Source organism: Nicotiana tomentosiformis, chromosome 11 (genome assembly GCF_000390325.3).
Source record: "Nicotiana tomentosiformis chromosome 11, ASM39032v3, whole genome shotgun sequence".
Taxonomy (NCBI): Eukaryota; Viridiplantae; Streptophyta; class Magnoliopsida; order Solanales; family Solanaceae; genus Nicotiana; species Nicotiana tomentosiformis.
Genome location: NC_090822.1, coordinates 58,890,388 through 58,913,706, shown reverse-complemented (window position 1 = coordinate 58,913,706; position 23,319 = coordinate 58,890,388).

Below are 23,319 nucleotides of genomic sequence, written 5' to 3'. Positions count from 1 at the left end.
GGTTCAAACTACATCCCATGAAAAAGAACCGAGGCACAAAGAAAAACCACGGAGGATTATTACACTACCTACAATGAAAATCTTGTTTTTTTCTTTAGACTTAAATCCCTCAATAAAGCTGTCTAGGAAATCCATCGTCGGGAAAAGTCTAATCTTTTCTATTTTTCGAAAAAGAATTTTTTTTTTAATGAAATAAACTAACACAACTAAAATAGCATAGAAAGTCACCCAGATAATCTCCTCACCCCACACTTAAAATTATGCATTATCCCCAATGAACACCCATAAATATAAGAGGGTAAAAGGAACTCCCTGATAGGCCAAAGACCGAAGCACTAGCAACTCATGGGGTACTCAGACTTCTCCCAGGCCTGGTCCTTAGTGCGTGTACTTCACATTTAGTTCCAACCATCTAGTTTGTTGTTGCATCCATCCAATGGCTTTGCTTTCCATGCTCCTAGAAAATAAAAAATCGACACTACAAGAATAATACAATAATAAAAATAATAAAATAAAAATAATAATAAAGTTGGGTTGCCTCTCAACAAGCACTTGATTTAACGTTGCAGCACGACATGAACCGATTTTTGCCTTCACCTCGAGCTTATGAATTGAGCCCCAAGTTTTGATTCAAGCTTATGATTATGCTCCTGGGTTGGTGGAACAAATCTAACTGGCCCAAGGAAACAATGTAGTATTCTGCACTTCTTGGCCTTTAGACGAGGTGTGTAATTTTGACTTTCTGGCGAGAAGAATTTCAGAATGTAGGCACCTTGTTCCTCATTCCTTGACTCCTCAAGTGGCTCGGATGACTCTATTTCTATATAATCATCCAAACAGAATGTAGAAAAATGCTTGGAGTGTGGACCAATGCGCTCAACTACATGAACATTGGGACTGCCTACAACCTCAACACCAATGACACTAGGTTCAACTAAATATGTATCATCAATGTCCTTGGTTGACTCTAGTATCTCTTTTACAATACCGGAATCCTCAAATTCTAGTTTGATTGATTGTTGGTGTTTTACTTTGGATCCCTCTATTGGTACCTCAATTTTTACATCTAATGCATGCTCCTTTTGGCTACTATCTACAATATCAGCCTGTTGAGCATTAAATGCTTCAACTAATTGACTCACTTGTGCCTCCAGGTTATGAAACTGCCTCTTGCCTTTGGATAGTATCACATAACCTTTGTATTTGACGGTTGTTTCTCATTACTTTGTTCCATGAAACACTTTTACATATCTTTGATCTCATTCAGGTCAGCTTCCTTAGGTTCTTTATTCCTATGAACTTCACCAAAAAAAGTAGAATCATCATAGTAAGGGCTTGGGAGAGGATAAGAAATATAAGCACAACCATGAAAGTGACCATCTTGACCATCACACATATCACACACATTCCACACATAAGATTGAGTTGGTGCACATAACTCGCTTTCGAGAATATTTTGATAATTTTGTCATGGGTAATTTTCTCCACAATATGCATAAGGATGATTAAAAGTAGAATTACCAACACCAAAACTCTCATAATTCCAAGATGCCATATTTCTAAAATCAACAAGTAAAATAAAAATATAAAAAATCAAATACAAGAAAACAAAAATAAAAGTTCAACATTGCAACCTAGCAATATGTACACCTACACCTACACCTACACCGTTTGTTCCCCGGAAACGGCGCAAACATTTGATCACGCCCAACTATGCCTTATAAAAAGGACTAAGCGATCGTTGCAAATATAATCCGATTTACAAGTCCGGAGTCGAATCCCAAAGAGAACTAAGGCTTAGCTACAACTGTTCAATATTGCTAAGAAACACAAGTCCAAACAATTTCCTAATTATAGAGATTATAATATTTATTTTTAACTAATTAACTAACAACTATTATTAAGCAGTAAAATTATCAACTAACAAGGATGAAATTTGAGACAAGACTAAGGAGGTCTATAGTTATGATTTTTCCAATTGTCGGAATCTTTTCCGCTACGTTTTCTATAAATTTACATAAGTCTTCTCTATCGATCATGAGCACTCTGACTGTCGTAACTCTCTCCCCAGTAATTATCACAATTTACTAGACATGTTATCTTGAATTACGCTAGCTGGCATTAAGTACGGCTCACTCGGATCGCACCAAGGTTTCGTTATCCCTAATCCCACCTTTAAAGCCTTCGTATTGATCCCTCATATACGTTAGGAGTGATGTTGTTCAACAACTATCTAAATATGTACTCTCTCCTAAGTAATACACACTAAATAGGCACAGTCAATTAAGAGCTGTTCAACCAACCACAATAATAACGTAGTTGAACAAATAGAGAAAATACTACAACAAATCTATATTAATGTAACAGGAAAATCATCCTCCAATAGGTTCCATCAAAACACTAGATAACAAATTAGCTATTCATAATAGTATGTAAAACTACAATACTAGAATTCATAACTAATAATGGAAATAGGAAGAAAGAAGTGAAAAACTCGTAGAAGAATTTCCCGCCTTGCTCCTAGTGTGTTCTTACCTCCTTAGGTCGAATCTCCGTCTAATATCGGTCCAATCCCGATCTCCCTCTCCGTCCTCCTTAAAAATAGTGTTTAATGACTATTTATATGTGTAGGGTAAATATCAGACGAAATAACCAAGTCCAAAACCAAATAGGGGACAAAATAGGCCTTAAAAACGCAGAACACGCGAACACCTCGCCATAGACCTGGCGACACAAGCTCTAACGTGAGCTTTACCCTTCGCGTCGCCTGCTGCTTTTTGCTTCACTTTAAATTTTGATTCTTTCTGCCAAACATTCCAATTCACGTACTCTCTTTTTTTCAATTTGTTCTCTTGTCTTCTTTTGCTTCTTTTAATTTTTATTTGTTTTTTTTTTGTCTCCAATTGCATGGACATAATCATGAGCCATTCCTGCAGTGCATAAAATAGACATAAAATCTATACTTTGCTCTCAATTTCGTCTTCAGCGTACCTACATGTAAAATAAACTCAATTAAGCACAAATATAGTATAGTTTAGCATTAAAGCACTTAAAATGTAAAGTAAGTAATGCACTAAAATATATAATTATAGCCACTCATCAGTATATTATATGTATATGGGATATGGAAAAAGGTTACAGCGTTATGTACGGACAACCACCTGATCAGCTGGTATACGTTAATGATTTTGCCCACAATGGCTGAGATGATATGATGGGATGCCCTCAGAGGCTTGATGATGTTATGTACGCATATACCTATTCATGGTATGACATTTATACGCATATGCATGGCATTGTAAATATTAATGTTTCACAGAGTTATTCAGACTTACATGTTGAGTCTTTTACTCCATGTTTCTCTCATGTCTATTGTTTACTGACTTTCATTCCTTACATACTCGGTACATTATTTGTACTGACGTCCCTTTCATTGGGGACGCTGTGTTTCATGCTTGCAGGTCCCGATAGACAGGTTAAGAGTCCTTCAAGTAGGCTATCAGCTCAGCGGAAGGTGTTGGTGCGCTCCATTTGCTCCGGAGTTGCTTATTAGGTCAGTATGATTTGGTCATGTATTGATTAGTATGGCAGGGCCTTGTCTCGACATTTATGGTGTTTATCTATTCTTAGAGGGTTGTACACATATGTCATGTACGTGAAAGATTGTATGGCCTTGTCGGCCTATGTTCAGTGTACGAGTGATCATTTTGGTTTTATAGGCCCGTATGTCATATGTATAAGTTTGTATTACATGTTGGGTCATCCAATATTGAGTGTTTCCTCATGTTTTATTCTACTTATCTCACGACAACCTCTTTGGCTCTTTTATCTATGATAGTATGATACGAAAGATACGTTACGTTGGTACTCGGTTGAGTAAGGTATCGGGTGCCCGTCGCAGCCCATCATTTTGGGTCGTGACACCATTAATCTACGCAAGTCTAGTCTTAGGTCGTAATGCGAAGTAAAGTAATTAAACAGGCAAGAATAACTCAATTAATACAGTTAAAGCATGGTGCCAATCTAAGTCTACCCGGATATAATCAGGAACTCTAGCATATGCATGGACACTCGTCACTTCATACGTGTGTAGCTCCCATGACATGTAGCATGTCATAAGTATAGCACCTACGAGGTAAATTTCCCCCTCACAAGGTTAGACAAGAGACTTACCTTGCTCCGATGTTCCATAAGCGGCTCCAACGCCTCTCTAACACCTTAAACTGATGTCGATCGATCCTAAACTAGTCAAAATAAATATACTTTAATACTCATTATTAATCAATTTATAACAATTCCCAATTTCGCTCGAAAAGTAAACAAAGTCAACCCTCGGGCCCACGTGCACTGATTCTGAAATTTTTCCAAGATAAACATTACCCATAACACCACAAACTCAAATATAAATTTTGTTACTAATTCCATATCCAATTTCATGGTCAAAATCCAGAAATACAAACTATAGGTTTTTCTTCAAAACCCAAAATTTCATCCAATTTTCATGTTCAAATTCCATGTGTTCATGAAATATAATTAAAAGTGATTTAGAAATACTTACCAGTTTACGATGTGTTAGTTCCATTTGCAATATTGCCTGGGCTGGTCTGTCTCCACATTTTGCGAGTCAACTTTCGCATTTGTGAACCCAAGGTAGATATGATATTTTGGGATGTAGTCTCATTTATCAGCATACATATGATATTTTGGGATGTAGTCTCATTTATCATATTTTTAGCCCTAGACTCGGTGGGAGGTGATTTTAGGAAGGGATTTTGACATAAACCTATTGGTTATGCGTTTTTCATTCAAGTTTTTATAACACAACATGATTGTTTATGAATTTTTGCATCAAAATCATGAGATTTGAAGGGAAACTTTGGGGATTTTTTACTAAGTTTTGCAAAATAAAAATTTATTATTTGAGAGTCGAATTAAACTTGGATTAGAAAACCAATCACGTATTTAGATTCATGGGGTAATGGGTAATCCAGATTTACCGCTCGACTCAAGTTTTGACCGGGCAAGCTCGGGGTTGACTTTTGTTGACTTTTTGGTAATTTTATAATTATCTTAACTTTATTAATTGAAATAGAATTCTCATGCATTGTTTGAGAATATTAAGTTGTTTTTGGCTTGATTTGAGTTTAGCAGAGGTGAATTAAAATGGAAAAGCATTTTAGAGTATTGAATTAGCTTAATTTAGCTAAGTATGTTGCTTAACTTTGTCTGGGGTCATTACCCCTTAGGATCTGGTTTAAATTGCATTATTTGTGCTATGTGAAACGATGTGTACATGAGGTGACAAATGTGTACAGGGCGTATATGTGGTAAATGAACAGATTAGACCCTAAGCTATTAATATGTCTTGAATTATTATGGTTTTTTGTTATGTGAAACATGTTTTATTGTTGAATATTCCCCTCACTCCTATAGTATTGTCATTGTAACGAGGCGACTGGTCAGTTTGTATATTTGAGCCCGCATCCTATTTTGAAGCTTCCCATATGTGTATTTCTGGTTTATAACTTGCGGGGATGGTTGGTTTTGTTTCGGTATGTTTTGGATTGAATTGAATCAAGTGGTTCTTAGTTTGGAAGCTTAAGTTGGAAATGTTTACCGAAGTTTGACTTTTTCTGAAAACGACCCTGGAACGATGTTTTGATGGTTTCAATAAATTTGTATGATCATTTTGAATTTAGGCGTATGCTCGAAATTTGATAGGGAGGTTCCTATGTTTATTTGTCTTGTTTTGCCGAAAGTTGGCAATTTGAAGGTTTTGAAATATCTTAAGCTTGACTGTAGGTTGACTTTATGGCTATCGAGTTCGGATATCAATTTCAGGACGTGGAATAGGTCCTTTTCATCATTTGAAACTTTTCTTCAAAGTTTAGTTTCACTCTGAGTGGGTTTGGTTGGAACCGGATGCTTGGTTGTAATTTTAGCGATTCTTGAGTTTCTTTTTGAATCCTATGGGTTTTTGATGTCCGGTTCGTATTTTCGGATGTTATTTTGTTGTTTTGACCACGCGAGCGAGTATGTATGATTATTTTAGACTTATGTAGATGTTTGGTGTGGAGCCTTAGGGCTGAAGCGAGTTTCGAATGTGTTTTGGATTGCTTTGGTCATGTTTCATAGTTGCTAGTGCGGGGCAGATGTTGTAGGTATCGCAAATGTGAGATCCTTTTCGCATTGCGGACCTCACATTTTCGATGTTGGCATCACATTTTTGAGGTGGGATAGGGGGATACAGTGTTCGCATTTGCGAGCTTTGGATCGCATTTGTGAATGGGGCTCCTAGGCAGGGACGACCGCGTTTATGATCAATTGATCGCTTTTATGGAAGGGGCAGACTTCTCAAATGCGAAGTCATGGTCGCATTTATGACATCCCCTGAGTTCAGCAGGCATTGCATTTGCGACTTTCATAGCTTAACAAATGGTTGAAATTTCGGGACTTAGACTCATTTTATCACATTTTGGTGCCTTGGACTCTGTGTGAGGTGATTTTAGGAGGATATTTTTATACAAAGCTACTGGTAAGTGATTTTGACTCAATATCAAATATATAACAACATTATTTATGAGATTTAATATCTAAATCATGAGAATTGAAGAGAATATTGGGGGATTTTATGTATGTTTTGAAAATTAAAAATCTACGATTTGAGAGTCATATTGGACTCAGCTTTGAAAACCAAAAACATATATGGACTGATGGGGTTATGGGTAGTCAAGATCTATCATTAGACTCGGGTTTTGACCGAAGGGACCTGGGGTTGACTTTTGAAGAATTGTGTAAACATTATAACTTTATTAATCAAAATTAGTTTTTCTTGTATTGTTTTATATTATAACGTCATTTTTTGATATATTTGAGTTGTGCGGAGGTGAGTTTTAAAGGAAAAGCACTTTTAGAGTATCGATTTGGCCAAATTGAGGTAAGTATCTTTTCTAACCTTGTATGGGGAAAATTACCCCTTAAGATTTGGTCTAATTGCATTATTTGAATCATAGGGAATGACGTGTACAGAAGGAGACGAGTGTGTACACTAACTCAATAGTAGGAGAATCAGCACTGATATCTCTCACAAAGGTCACACCCCTTCTCAACCATCCGCAACCTTGTTAGGAATATAATCCAATGTACCCCTCCACTCCAAACGGGGAAACCCTGGCATAGCCAAGGTCACAGTCTTTGCGTGACAGTCTAGGATAGCATGATAGGGCGACAACTTGCCCATGCCCAAGATCACATAAAATTCTACCATATTGAGTAAGAATAGATCAACTCTTGCCTCGTAGCCACCAAGAGTTACTAAACACGATTGATAAACATGATCTACAAAAATAGAATGTCTCACATGCGTGGACACATATACATGAGCACTTAAAGAATCACATGAGATATCCAGATACGGAGCAAAGTAAGATGATACATATGAGTAAGAGAGCGTAGATTAAATAAAACTAAGGCATCCCTGTGACAGACCAGAACAATATGCGTGGACACATATACATGAGCACTCAAAGAATCACGTGAGATATCCAGATACGGAGCAAATTAAGATGATACATATGAGTAAGAGGAGTGTAGATTAAATAAAACTAAGGCATCCCTGTGACAGAACAGAACAATACCTGTGATGACAGCATCAAAAGCGACAGCCTCCGTCCTACCTGGAAAAGCATAGAAACGAGCCTGTGGGCCCTGTCGGTGCAGGCGGGGCAGCAACTAGAGCTGCATCCATGGCATGTGACCCCTCTGGGCCTTATCGGATCCATGGAGTGGGTGTAGTTTATCAAGGTGCACCCCTCCTAAGTCTAGGATAGTGCCTCACCATGTGTCAGGTATCGCCACACTAAGCTCTTGGTGGGCGTGGCTACTGAAACTGACTTTGGCCTCGTTGGCTGAACTGAATGCTAAAAGCCCCCCCGTGCAGGAGGTGCACTGGACAGTGGCAGTGCATAGTGGGCAACCTGAGACCTAGATGTAGCCGGAGCACTGCTAGTAGCTGGAAGTGCTGAATGAACTGGCCGACTCACATATCCCTTACCATGACGGGTTGTAGCTGAAGAGTGATCACCACTAAATCCTCGAGTACCTCGAGGCCTCTTTTCCTCCCTATCCTCTCTCTATCGACCCCACATACCCTCCAACCTCCATGCTATCTCCAACTGTCATGACCCAAATTCTCCCTCCGAGAATCGTTGTGACGGCACCTAGTCTCTACGACTAGGTAAGCCTAACACTTGCAGAAAAGAAATGAAAAACATGAAAATTAACGACTAACAGTAACATATATTTTAATAAGCAATTGAGATGCCGCTCGACATATACAATAATTAACTCTCGAAATATACATAACACTCCCAAAACCCGGAATACCGTAAGTCACAAGCTCCTACAAAGTTCTACCTGTTCTATACATCTGTGTCTATAGAAATAAGAGAAGAATCACTATAGGGGGATAGAGGGGGACTCCGAGGATCTGCGGACGCAGACAGATGTACCTTGAAGTTCTCCGAAAATAGCAGCGACTGCAACTAAGGACGAGGCTGGTAAGAGAAACCTGGATCTGCACATGAAAAACATGTGCAGGAAAGGGCGTGAGTACACCACAGCGGTACCCAGTAAGTGTCAAGTATAACCTCGGCCGATTAGTGATGAGGTCAGGTCAAGGCCCCTACACATATAATAAATAAGCAGGATAATATAACAATATAATAAGAGACTGGAATTTAAACAAAGAGAACATAGCAAAGTAGCAACGTATAACATAGGGATAAACAACAGGGGATCTCCCAAGATACCGTCTCGTAGTCCCAAAATAAAAGTGCAAGGAGATCTCCCGAGGAACCGCCTCGTAGTCTCAAAAGTAAATAGGACGGGAGAACTCCCAAGGAACTGCCTCGTAGTCTCAAAAGTAAATGTGCAGGGAGAACTCCCGAGGAACCGCCACGTAGTCTCAAAAGTAAATGTGTAGGGAGATCTCCCGGGATACCGTCCCGTAGTCCCAAAATAAATATGCTACTCAAACAAAGGAATATAACATTTACAACAAGAAACCTACAATTTAGACTAAGTACATGTCAAGAAAGAAGCAGGACTTACTAAACATGTTGCAAAGAGTTCAAATAGGCAATTAGGACACGTAGACATGCTATTCAAGGCTAACATGATAACTACACATGCTAGTATACTCAGATAAGATGAAAACAGGCTATTACTCAGTAAAAATATTAGGTTTTTCCACGAATAGCCCGTGTACGCACTCGTTACCTCGCGTACACGGCGCTCACATGTCATGACAACACCAAATCCTAAGGGGATTTCCCCCACACAAAGTTAAGAAAGCCACTTACCTCGAACCAAGCTCAATCAATCGGTAACAATGCCTTTTCCACGAATATCCGACTCTGAATGGCCCAAATCTAGCCAAAATTAAATTCATACCATAAATACAACTATAAGAAAATAATCTAATTAATGAAATCAATGCTAAAGCAAGAAATTAGAAAATCGCCCTAAAAAGCAGGCCCACATCTCGGAATCGGGTAAAAGTCACCAAATATGAACACCCATTCACTGACGAGTTCACTCGTACCAAATTTATCCAAATCCGATGTCAAAATCCCAATCAAAACCCAAAATCTTAGTTGAAGAACTTTTTTCCATTTTCCCCAGTTTTCAATCCAAATCCAAAATATAATGATGAAATTAATGATAGATTAGTGGAGTATAACCAAAATCAAGTGTAGAATCATTACCCAATCGATGTCTCTGAAAATCCCTCGAAATCTCGTCCAAATCCGAGCTCCCAAATGCATGTGTTTGATAAAAATGGCCAAACCCTCATTTTTTAATCTTTATATCTGCCCAGTTAATTCCTTCTTCGCGAATGCGGTCAAAGGCTCGCGTTCACGTTGAACAAAAAATGTTGACCAGAAATTCCTCTTTCGCGAACGCGAGTGACCTATCACGAAAGTGTACCTTTCACTGGTGGACGCTACGCGAACGCGAGACCCTTTTCACGAACGCGTAGGCTTAAATGCCTGAAGCCCTATCTGCCCGTTCCTCTCTGCGAACGCGAGGACCATGTCGCGAACGCGAATCCTCAAGATTCCACATCTTCACGAACGTGAAGAGTAACTCAGCTGGCCTTCACAGATGCCTTACGCGAACGCGAGAACTCCCTCGCGAATGCGATGAAATAAATGTTTGCAACAAAACACTAGAAAATCTGCTATCTTCCAAAGTCCAAAAGTGATCCGTTAAACATCTGAAACTCACCTGAGGCCCCCGGGACCTCAACCAAGCATACCGACCAATCCTAAAAAACCATACGAACTTAGTCGAGCACTCAAACCACATCAAACAACGCTAAAATCACTAATCGCACTCCAATTAAAACTTAAAGAACTTGAAACTTCAAATTTCCACAACCGATGCCGAAACCTATCAAACTACGTCTGATTGACCCCACATTTTGCACACAATTCATATGCAACATTACGAACCTACTCCAACTTACGGAATCAGAATCTAACCCCGATATCAAAAATTCCATTACCGGTCCAAATCTCCAAAAAATCGACTTTCGCCATTTTAAGCCTAAACAAGCTACGGACCTCTAAAACACAATCCGGACACGCACCTAAGTCCAAAATCTCCCAATAGAGCTAACGGAATCGACAGACCTTCATTCCGGAGTCGTCTTCACATAGTTCCGGCTACGATCAAAATCCTAAGAATTAAGCTTCCGTTTTAGGGACTAAGTATCCCAAAACACTCCGAAACCCAAAACAAAACCTCCCGGCAAGTCACAATAGCAGAAATAGATATGGGGGAAACAATAAATAAGGGTTCAAGGCTATAACTATCAAAACAAACGGCCAGGTTGTTACATTCTTCCCCTCTTAAAACAATCGTTCGTCCTCGAACGAGCATAATTTCATACCTGAAGTGGTGAAAAGATGAGGATAACAATTGCATATATCATGCTCGGTCTCCCAAGTCGCCTTCTCGACCGGCTGACCCCTCCACTGAACCTTCACGGAAGCAATGTTCTTTGACCTCAGCTTTCGAACCTGCCTGTCCAAAATAGCCATTGGCTACTAGATATAAGATAGATCCTTGTCCAACTGGACTGAGCTGAAATCCAACACATGAGCTGGATCGCTGTGATACTTCTGGAGTATAGAAATATGGAATACTGGATGGACCCCTGCATGACTGGGAGGCAAGGCAAGCTCATATGCAACCTCCCTAACACGTCGCAACAACTCAAATGGACCAATGAACCTTGGGCTCAGCTTGCCCATCTTTCTGAACCTCATAACGCCCTTCATAGGTGAAACACGGAGCAAGACACACTCTCCAACCATGAATGCAACATCGCGAACCTTCCGATCCGCATAACTCTTCTGTCTGGACGGGGCTGTGCGAAGTCGATCTTGAATCACCTTCATCTTATCCAGGGCATCTTGAACCAAGTATGTACCCAGTAATCTAGCCTCGCCCACCTCGAACCAACCCATTGGTGACCGACACCGCCTACCATATAGAGCCTAATACAGTGCCATCTGAATGCTCGACTGATAACTGTTGTTGTAGGCAAACTCCACAAATGGCAAGAACAGATCCCAAGCACTTGCAAAATCTATCACACAAGCGCAGAGCATATCTTCCAGTATCTGAATAGTGCACTCGGACTGTCCATCTGTCTGAGGGTGAAATGTTGTGCTCAACGTAACCCGAGTACCCAACTCCTACTGTACAGCCCTCCAGAACTGTGATGTAAACTGCGTACCCCAGTCATAGATGATAGATACCGGTACGCCATGAATCCTGATGATCTAGTAGATGTAAATTCGAGTCAGGTGCTCGGAAGAATAAGTAGTCATCACAGGAATGAAATTAGCTGACTAGGTCAGCCTATCCATACTCACCCAAACTGCATCAACCCTCCGGTGAGTCCGTGGGAGTCCAACAACGAAATCCATAGTGATCCGCTCCCATTTCCACTCCGGAATCTCTAACTTCTGAAGCAACCCACACGGCCGTTGATGCTCATACTTCACCTGTTGGCAATTTAGGCACCGAGCCACATACTCCAATATGTCCTTCTTCATCCTCCTCTACCAGTAATGCTGCCTCAATTCCTGATACATCTTCGCGGTACCCGGATGAATAGAGCAGCTCTAGCTTTGAGCCTCCTGAAGAATCAACTCACGCAAACCATCTACATTAGGCACACATAGCCTGCCATGCATCCTCAATATGCCATTAACCCCAATAGTGACCTCCTTAGAATCACCGTGCTGAACCGTGCCCTTAAGGACATATGGGGTCATCATACTGACGCTCCCTGATGCGATCATAAAGAGAAGACCGAGAGACCATAGAAGCCAACATTCGCCTCGGCTCAGAAATATCTAATCTCACAAACTGGCTGGCGGCCTGAACATTCAATGCTAAGGGTCTCTTTGCTGCTGGAAGATATGCTAAACTCCCCAAGCTCTCGGCCCGTAGAATCAAAGCATCGGCCACCACGTTGGACTTCCCCGGGTGGTACAAAATGGTTATATCATAGTCCTTAAGTAGCTCCAACCACCTCCGTTGACGCAAGTTAAGATCCCTCTCCTTGAACAGATGCTGCAAACTCCGATGATCGGTGTAAATCTCAGAAGGAACACCGTGCAAATAGTGCCGCCAAATCTTCAGGGCATGAACAATAGCTGCTAACTCAAGGTCATGAACATGATAGTTTTTCTCACGCACATTCAGCTGTCTCGACGCATAGGCAATCACCCTACCGTCCTGCATTAACACCGTGCCAAGTCCAATCCGCAACGCATCATAATATATACAGTGTAAGACCCCGAACCTGTAGGCAATACCAATACTGGGGCTGTAGTTAAAGCCGTCTTGAGCTTCTGAAAACTCTCCTCACATTCCTCTATCCACCTGAACGGATCAAAACCACTAAGAGCAACCAAACACCACTGATACACGCGGTCCACAACAAGAGATTCTCCCACAGGAGTAGACACATAAATAGGGGAACTCAAGGAATCCCTAGATACGCCCAAATACGGGGCAAAATAAGAGGACACATAGGAATACATAGAGCCTGGGTAAAATAATACCGATGTATCTATATGACAGACTGGAACAATACCTATAATGACAGAGTCAGAAGCAACTACCTTTGTACGAGCCAGAAGAGCATAATACCTGGCCTGGCCTACCCTTCAAGGGCGACCTCGACCTTTTTGACCTCCACCTCGAGCTGGCTGAGCAGGTGGGAAGGTAGCTGGTGCTGGAATCATAGCCTGAGCACCCGGTGGAGAACATGGTGGCTGAGAAGTCTACGGAGGTGCATCCCTCCTAAGTCTGGGGCAATCCCTCACCATATGGCGGGTGTCGTCACACTCAAAACAACCCCTCAGAGGGCGTGGCTGTTGTGACTGACTCGGGCCAAGTCTGTTGGACTGGCCGCTAAAAGCACCCCGAGCAGGAGGAACACTAGATACTGGCGGTACATAATAAGGCTCCTGGGGCCTAGCAGGGGATGGAACACCACTGGCAGCTGGAAGAGCTGAATGAACGGGGCGACACACATAACCCCTACCATGGCGAGCTGCTAGGGAACAAGCACCAGAATAATAACCAATCTCTCGAGACCTTTTGGCCTCCCTCTCTTCTCGGTCCCGGGCAAGCATGCCCTCCAATATCCTAGCAATACTCACGACCTGCTAATATGAGATATCCATCTCCAACTCCCTGGCCATACAAATCCGGATACTGGGGTAGAGTCCCTCAATAAATCGTTGAACCCTCTCTCGAACTGTGGCAACCAAGGCCGATGCATATCAGGCCAAATCACTGAAGCAGACTGCATACTCTGACACAGTCATAGAAACTTTGCGCAGCTGCTCAAACTCCACGCGCCATGAGTCCCTGAGGCTCTAAGGGACATACTCTCTCAAAAACATGTCCAAGAAGTGAGTCCATGTAAGGGAAGCTGCCTCATCCGAACTACTCAGCTCATAAGCTCGCCACCACTGATAGGCTGCTCCTCTAAGCTGGAAGGTGGTAAAAGAAACCCCACTCGTCTCCGTTACACCCATAGTATGGAGAATACGATGACACTCCTCCAGAAAACCCTTAGCATCCTCTGTAGCTAATCCGCTGAAGATAGGTGGGTGGTACTTCTTGTACCTCTCAATTCTAAGTTGCTCCGCCTCCGAAACGGCTATCCTGATCTCATGCTGAACCAGAGCTTCCGGCAGCATAGGAATGAACTCTGGGGCCTGATCAACCTGGACCCTCTACTTAGGAGTACGGGCTGCGGGAGTCTGTGCCCCCAGGCCTGATATGCGGCGGGATCTAATGGAATCAATCCAACCTGAGCTAAGATGCTGAACATGCTCATGAACTGGGCTAGAGTCTCTTGGAGGGCTGGTATAGCAATAGGAACATCCGGTGCCTACCCTCCAGCTAGAGCTGCTGGGGGCTCCTCTGTCGCAGCTCGTGCGGGTGCTCTGGCTGCACCGCGTGGTCGTCCACTACCCTGGCCCCGGCCTCTGGCGGCCCTAGCAGGAGGCACGGGTGCCTGGTCATCAGATCCTCCGGTACGGGTCCTCACCATGTGTACAAAAGAATAGATTACAGAAGTTTTGAATTTTTTTGAAGCCAACAAATTTCGCACGACAAGGAATCAAAGAAGCATAATTTTTCCTAACAGTTCCATACCCTCCCGAAGATAAGTACGGACGTCTCCGTACCGTTCCGCGAGACTCTAATAAACTGGCTTGTGACTCATGATACCTATGAACCTAGAGCTCTGATACCAACTTGTCACAGCCCAAATTCTCCCTCCGTGAATGGTCGTGACGACACCTAGTCTCTACGACTAGGCAAGCCTAACACTTGCGGAAAAGAAATGAAAAACATGAAAATTAACAACTAACAGTAACAGATATTTTAATAAGCAATTGAGATACCGCTCGGCATATACAATAATCAACTTTCAAAATATACATAACACTCCCAAGACCCAGAACACTGTAAGTCACAAGCTTCTATGAAGTTCTAATTGTTTTATACATCAGTGTCTATAGAAATAATAGTAGTACAACATAGGGGGATAGAGAGGGACTCTGAGGATCTGCGAACGTGGGCAGATGTACCTTGAAGTTCTCCAAAAATAGTAGCAACTGCAACTAAGGACAAGGCTGGTAAGAGAAACTGTCTCGTAGTCCCAAAATAAAAGTGCAAGGAGATCTCCCGAGGAACCGCCTCGTCAAAAGTAAATATGCAGGGAGAACTCCCGAGGAACCGCCTCGTAGTCTCAAAAGTAAATGTGCAGGGGGATCTCTCGGGATACCATCCCGTAGTCCCAAAATAAATACGCAACTCAAACAAATAAAGATAACAGTTACAGTAAGAAACCTACAATTTAGACTAAGTACAAGTGAAGAAAGAAGCAGGACTTACTAAACATGTGGCAAAGAGTTCAAATAGGCAATTAGGATACATAGACATGCTATTCTAGGCTAACAGGATAACTACACATGCTAGTATACTCAGATAAGATGAAAGCAGGCTATTACTGTGTAAAACAAATTCAGGTTTTTCCACGAATAGCCCGTGTATGCACTCCTCACCTTACTTACACGGTGCTCACATGTCATGACAACACCCAATCCTAAGGGGATTTCTCCCACACAAGGTTAGGCAAGCCACTTACCTCGAATCAAGCTCAATCAATCGGTAACAATGCCTTTTCCATGAATATCTGACTCTGAATGGCCCAAATCTAGCCAAAATCAAATTCATACAATAAATACAACTATAAGAAACTAATCTAATTTATGAAATCAAAGCTAAAGCAAGAAATTAGAAAATCGCCCTAAAAAGCCTCCCCGGGACCACGTCTCAAAATCAGGTAAAAGTTAGCAAATATGAATACCCATTCACTCACGAGTTCACTCGTACCAAAATTATCCTAATCCGATGTAAAAATCCCAATCAAAACCCAAAATCTTAGTTGAAGAACTTCTTCCCATTTTCCCCCAATTTTCAACCCAAATAGGAAATTTAATGATGAAATTAATGATAGATTAGTGGGATATAACCAAAATCAAGTGTAGAATCATTTCCCAATCGATGTCTCGGAAAATCCCTCAAAATCTCGTCCAAAACCGAGCTCCTAAACTCAAGTTTTAATAAAAATGGCCAAACCGTCGTTTTTTATTCTTTATATCTGCGCAGTTAATTCCTTCTTCGCGAACGCGGTCAAAGCCTCGCATTCGTGTATAACAAAAAATGTTGACCAGAAATTCCTCTTTCGCGAACACCAGTGACCTCTCGCGAATGCGTACCTTTCACTGGCGGACCCTACGCGAACGCGGGGCCCTCTTGGCGAACGCGTAGGCTTAAATGCCTGAAGCTCCATCTGCACGTTACTCTCCGCGAACATGAAGCCTCAAGGTTCCATATCTTCGTGAACGTGGGAACCACATTGCGAATGCGAAGACTAACTCAGCTGGCCTTCGCAAATGCCTTACGTGAACGCGAGAACTCCCTCGCGAACGCGATGAATAAAATGTCTGCAACAAAAGACCAGAAAAATCTTCAATCTTCCAAAGTCCAAAAGTGATCCGTTAAGCATCCAAAACTCACCCGAGGCCCCCGGGACCTCAACCAAACATACCAACCAATCCTACAATACCATACGAACTTAGTCGAGCCCTCAAACCATATCAAACAACACTAAAATCACGAAACACCCTCAAATTCAAACTTAAAGAACTTGAAACTTCAAACTTCCACAACTGATGCCAAAACCTATCAAACCATGTCCGATTGACCCCAAATTTTGCACACAAGTCATATTCAACATTACGGTTCTACTCCAACTTCCAAAATCGGAATCTAACCCCGATATCAAAAATTCCACTACCGATTCAAATCTCCAAAAATTTGACTTTCGCCATTTCAAGCGTAATACGCTACGGACCTCCAAAACACAATCCGGACACGCTCCTAAGTCTAAAATCACCCAACGGAGCTAATGGAACCGAAGGACCTACATTTCGGAGTCGTCTTCATACAGTTCCGGCTACGATCAAAATTCTAAGACTTAAGTTTCCGTATTATAGACTAAGTATCCCAAAACACTCTGAAACCAAACACAAAACCTCCCGGCAAGTCACAATAGCAGAAATAGATACGGGAAAACATGAAATAGGGGTTCGGGGCTATAACTCTCAAAACGAACGGCCGGGTCGTTACATCAACACCTGCTGAAATGGGTTATCCATCTCCAACTCTAGATCCATGCTGAAACTAATATCATAGTTGAGCCCCTCTATGAATCTGCGGACTCGATCTCTAACTGTAGCAACGAAGCAGGAATATGTCGGGATAACTCACTGAATCTGATAGTATACTTTGACACTAACATGGAACCATGGTGCAACTACTCAAACTTCATGCGCCGTGCATACTGAAGGGTATGGGGGAAAAACTCCCGCATGAACATCTCTGAAAACTGAGCCCACGTGAATGAAACTGCGTTAGATGGGCTACCCTCCTAGTAAGCCTGCCACAACCGGTAGGCTGCTCTATACATTTGAAATGTAGTGAAAGTAACTTCGTTCGTCTCCACAATACCCATGGTGCGGAGAATACAGTGGTACTTCTCTAGAAAACCATATGCTAGGCCACTGTAAGTAGGAGGATGATACTTCTTGAACCTCTCAAGTCTCAAATACTCCTCCTTAGAAGCCACTACACTGACTTCGTGCTGAACCGGAACAATAGGTTGCGCTGACATAACCTTCGGGTTCTGATCAACATGGACCCGCTACTCTAGAGTATGGGCCGCGGGATTCCGAGCTCCTCCCCTAACCAGAGATGAAGGTGGTGCAAGGGGAATCAATCTTGCATGAGCTAGAGCGTCGAACATGCTAAGGTCTGGGTCTCTACGCCGACCCCGACCTCTCGTGGCTTTAGTATGTGGCGCGGGTGTCTGATCATCAGATCCAACAATGCGTGTCCTGACCATATGTGAGAGAATAGAAAGACAAAACCTCAGATTTCGAAATCAACAACTTCGCACGATAAGGAATCAAAGAACTAGAATGTCCTAACAGTTTCGTAGCCCCTCAAAGATAAGTACAGACATCTCTGTACCGATCCGCAAGACTATACTAAACTTTCTTATGACTCGTAATACCTATGAACCTAGAGCTCTGATACCAACTTGCCACGGCCCCTAAATCCAACCTAAGGTAGTCGTTATGGCACTCAGTCTCTAAGAATATGTAAGCATAGCATTCATGAATAACTCAATAGAATTAACAGCTACGATATTAATATAATTCGATAAAACTAAAAAAACTCCAAAACATAACTTCTTTAACAAAAATTCCCAAAATCGGTGAAACTGACTCATAAGCTCTATAGGAATATATCGTAAAATCCATAGTACAGCATTGTCTAGATAAAGAGTAAACAATAGAAAAATAAGGTTAGAAGGTGACTCCGAGGACTGCAAGCGCCGAGCAGGTATACCTTGAAGTCTCTGAACTGTATGGTCCACTCACTGATGCCTAGCTTGAGTCAAAGTACCTAGATATGCAAACAAATTTGCAGAAGCATAGTATGAGTATACCATAGCGGTACCCAGTAAGTATCAAGCCTAATCTCGATAGAGTAGTGATGAGGCTATGTCAAGACACCTACTAGGATAAGAAAAACTAAACAAGTATAGTATAGTCTAATAATGAAAAAGGAGAAATAATGACAATAAAGCAATACAATAAGGTAATCTATAACTGTATTTTAAGTAATAAAGGCATCAAGGAGGGAAAACATGATAAGAACATCAAGCAAACAATGCGGACAAAAACAATTGAGATAAATTAGAGATAACAACAAGAATCACAACCGAGGTACCGCCTCGTAACTTCATTTCACAATCACAATCACAATCTTTTCTTATACCACCACGTGAGCCTTACATTTAGATAGTTTTGAAAATATTTTCCTGGCATAGCTACACGCACTTGAGCCCAACTTATGTCGCCACGTGGCTTCAAGTAATTCCCTTACTAGCAACACGCACATAAATCCCACCTTATGTCTCCACATGCACATTAACCCCTATCCTTATACCGCTGCCTACACATCAATTTCACAACACAATAATAACTCGCACCACAAGTGCCCATATTCCACAACTTGCCAAAAATCAACAATACCAAAGTTCCACACATTTAGCCACGACTCCACCACAATATGAACAAGAATTTCAATAATAAAAAGATGAATGAAAATTTGTCAACAAGAAAATATATCTCATTAATCAACAACTTCCACTTCAATATGATAATAGCTTTCATAATTTTAACTCCAGTAACTCAAAATGAAAGTATTTCCACGACGAAATGACAATTTCCACTATTAAAGAACAACGCAAGCTTAACAATAAAAGAGATGGTATAAAATAGTATCTACATCTAAATGCATGGAATAACTCCACATGGAAGAACATCATGAAATAACAACCCCAAATAAGAATAATTCAATAATAAAAGAGGTAACACGACAATAAGAGAGATAAAAAGGCAATTAAAGCATATAAGAGCATGTTTGACAATAAGGGGTAGAACATATGATAATAACATCAAGTAAAGTATGCAAGAGCAATTTAACAAAAGAAGATATAACATGATATTATAATTTCTAATTTAATGCACGAAAGAGTCTAACAATTTAGCTCGGTCTAACACATAATCCCGAGTACCCACTCGTCACCTCGTGTACACGTCTCTCACATAACTCAAATAACATAAATCAACCCAAGTCCTAAAGGGTAGTTCCCCCACACAAAGTTAGGCAAGATACTTACCTCAATCAAGCCAAATCACTCCCCTAATAAGCCTTTCCCGCAAATATCCAACACTGGATGGCTCAAATCTAGAAAAAATAACTTAATACCATAAATACAATCTATAGGAAGAAATTCTGGATAACAAAGTTTCAATCTTTATAGATAATCAAAAGTTCATTTCAAAAAGTCAACCCCGGGCCCGCACCTCGGAACCCAACAAAACATATAAATCCGGACATCCATTTAATGACGAGTCCAGCCATACCAAAATTATCCAATTCTGACCTCCTATCGACCTTCATATCCCCAATTTTTCACTTTAGGAAGTTTTACAAAACTCCTCCATTTCTTCACTTTAATTCACTAAATAAATGATAAAATCTAAGATAGAATAGTGAAAAATGAACAACTCCAAGTCAAAAACATTTAGCCCGACCAAAATCGTAAAACTCCCCTAAAAAAATGCCCAAAACCGAGCTCTCTACCTCGAAATATGATATAATAACTCTAACCCTCGAAATGGGTTTTTAACATTCTGCCCAGTGATTTACCTTACGCGATTGTGGACAAACTCACGCGATTGCGAAGAACAACTTCCTCCCTCACCAAAAAATTTCCTTACACGAACGGGGGCTAAGAGTCATGAACACAAAGCACACACTCTCCAAAACTACGCGAACCCAGAAACAACATCGTGGTCACGTAGACTAATGCTTGACACATCAGCTGAACTCACACCACTACACGACCGCGGTCGCGGAGGACACAACCATCCAAAGCTTCGGGAACGCGTCACCACTTCGCTAATGTGAAGTACATTTCACCTGCCTCCCATAATACTCTACGCAATCACGAAGGAGAACACCAGACACAACATATCAGCAGCTCCTCAAGTCAAAAACATGGTCCGAAGACCATCCGAAATACCCTCGGGGCCCCTAGGACCACGTCCGAACATACCATCAAGTCGCAAGACACAACATGAACTAAATCAAGGCTTTAAATCACATCAAATTACATAAAAACTATGAATCTCACCCTAACACAAGCCTAGTGAACTAATGAACATTTAACTTTTAATTTGGGCTAGTGAACACAAACCAACTCCGAAATGAGCTCAAATTTTTCGTGCAAGTCCCAAATGACACAACGGACCTATACCTACTCTAGGAATCACAATCCGAGCCCGATATCAATAATGTCAACCCTCGGTCAAACCAATCAACCTTCCAAACCTTCAGCTTTTCAACTTTTGCTAAAAAGTCCCAAACCAACCTACGGATCTCCAAATTAATATCCGGACATATGCCTAAGTACAAAATCACCATGCGAAGATATCGTAGCCATAAAAACTTCATTACGGTGTAATCTACACAAAAGTCAAACTCTGGTCAACTCTTCAAACTTAAGCTTCCAACTTTGGGACTAAGTGTTTTAATTCACTCCGAATCTCACCCGAAATAAAACCAACCACCCCAGTAAGTCACAGAACCACAATTGAATATAGATGAGGCAATAAATAAGGGTACATGACTAAAATACTCAAAATGACCGGCCGGGTCATTACAAAAATATAGAAAAAAATAAGAATTGTCGTGGACCGTCGATAATTTGGATCAACGGTCCAGTAACGTTGTGTTTGTTTTATGAGTGGGGAGTACAAGTGACATGGCTCATTATTATTGGCTCTCAAGGATTGGCATTGATGGCCAAAGTGGACAAGGGGGTGGGTCTGTACCGGGTTGGAGGCAATTGGACCTGTGTATTTGGGCCAAAAATAGTGAAAATGAGTTTTAAGCCATATCCAGTTGGGTTTAATTGGTTAATTGTAATTGTAGCCCCTTTTAACTTTTAACCACTTTAAAGATGAACTTAATTATCATCAAATACATTATAAATTACTGTAATTAATTAGTTATTTATTAAAACACATTATTTACTAATTATGAAACTAATTTCAGATTAATTAAAGTAATAAGTGATATAATAAAAAATCAAAGATTAATTCATTAAATTAATTTTATAAATTGCTTATTAAAATACAAAGGTTAGTTTAATAATTCAAAAATAACGGGAGTAATATAATTCCTAAATATTTAATACCAAATCATTCATTTAACATTCTTAATTACTATTTCCTATTATGTTTCTGTAAAAATACGTATTATTGATAAAAAAAATATTTCACTACATTTAATGAAAATTAGTAAGCATAAATAATATAATTTAAAATTGAATGTCAAAATTGATCCTCAATAGGAAGCACACATACGCGATGAAGGATTTAGGAAACCGTTATGGTGCACTTCGTTATGGTGTACTCCGTGAATGCGGTGGAGGATCCCGTGGGTAATTTGGCCTGCTGGTGTTTCTGTTACACAATCGCGAAAGGAGAGTTGCGAACACAGAGAAGGAACTAGGGGCCAAGGGATTTTGTTCTATGATAACGCGACAAGGGGGTCGTGAATGCGAGGAGGAGGTAGCTGGGTAGGCTTCTCTCCGCGAACGCGGCTGGGTAAACACACACGCAAATAAGGTGCTCATGGCTGGGAAGTACTAGGCTATTGTGAACGTAATTGGTCGATCTCGAACGCGAGCATTTGGGTAGGAAACCTTTGCAAATGCTGCCAGTCGTTTGCGAATGTGATAAAGGGCCTGGAAGAAGCTTTAAAAGTTGCAATTTCGAGATTTCTTCACATTTTTCATTTGGGAACATATGGAGCCAATTTTGGGGCAATTGTGAGGTGTCATTTCACCCACATATTGAAGGTAAGTGCTTCTAATTGACTTTTGATTATATTTCATGAATACATATGAATTTAGGCTTGTAAATTCATGATTTGAGGTAAAGAATATGGCATTTTTGAAAATAACCTAGAATGGTATTTTGTGTTTTGACCATAAAATTGGACATGAAATTTTGGAATAAATTATATATTTGAGTCATGGTGCTATGGTTAACATTTAGTTTCGTGAATTTTCAGAATCCAGACGCGTGAGCCTGAGGGTTGACTTTCATTGACTTTTCCTATGGGGTTGATAATTTTTTTTAATTGTTTTATTATTTGTTTTTAGTGTGTTTTGATTGGTTTGCACATTCTCTGGCTAGTTTTAGAGCATTCGATATTGGTTTGAGGTTAGCGAGGTGTTGGAGCTGATAATCAGATTGTGTAGCAAGGTAAGTTTCTTGCCTAACCTTGTAAGAGGGAGTTCATACCCTTTGGTGCTATATTTGCAACATTCTATGTATTATGGGAGCTGCGTATGTATGACATGATGAGCGTCCGTGTGTATGCTAGATTTTAACATGTTCGGGTAGACCTAGAGTTAATTTTGCAACTTGCGTTATTCTTGCTTGTTTAAATGCTTTAATTCTTTTTTAGCCTCAGACTAGACTTGCATAGAGTACCAAA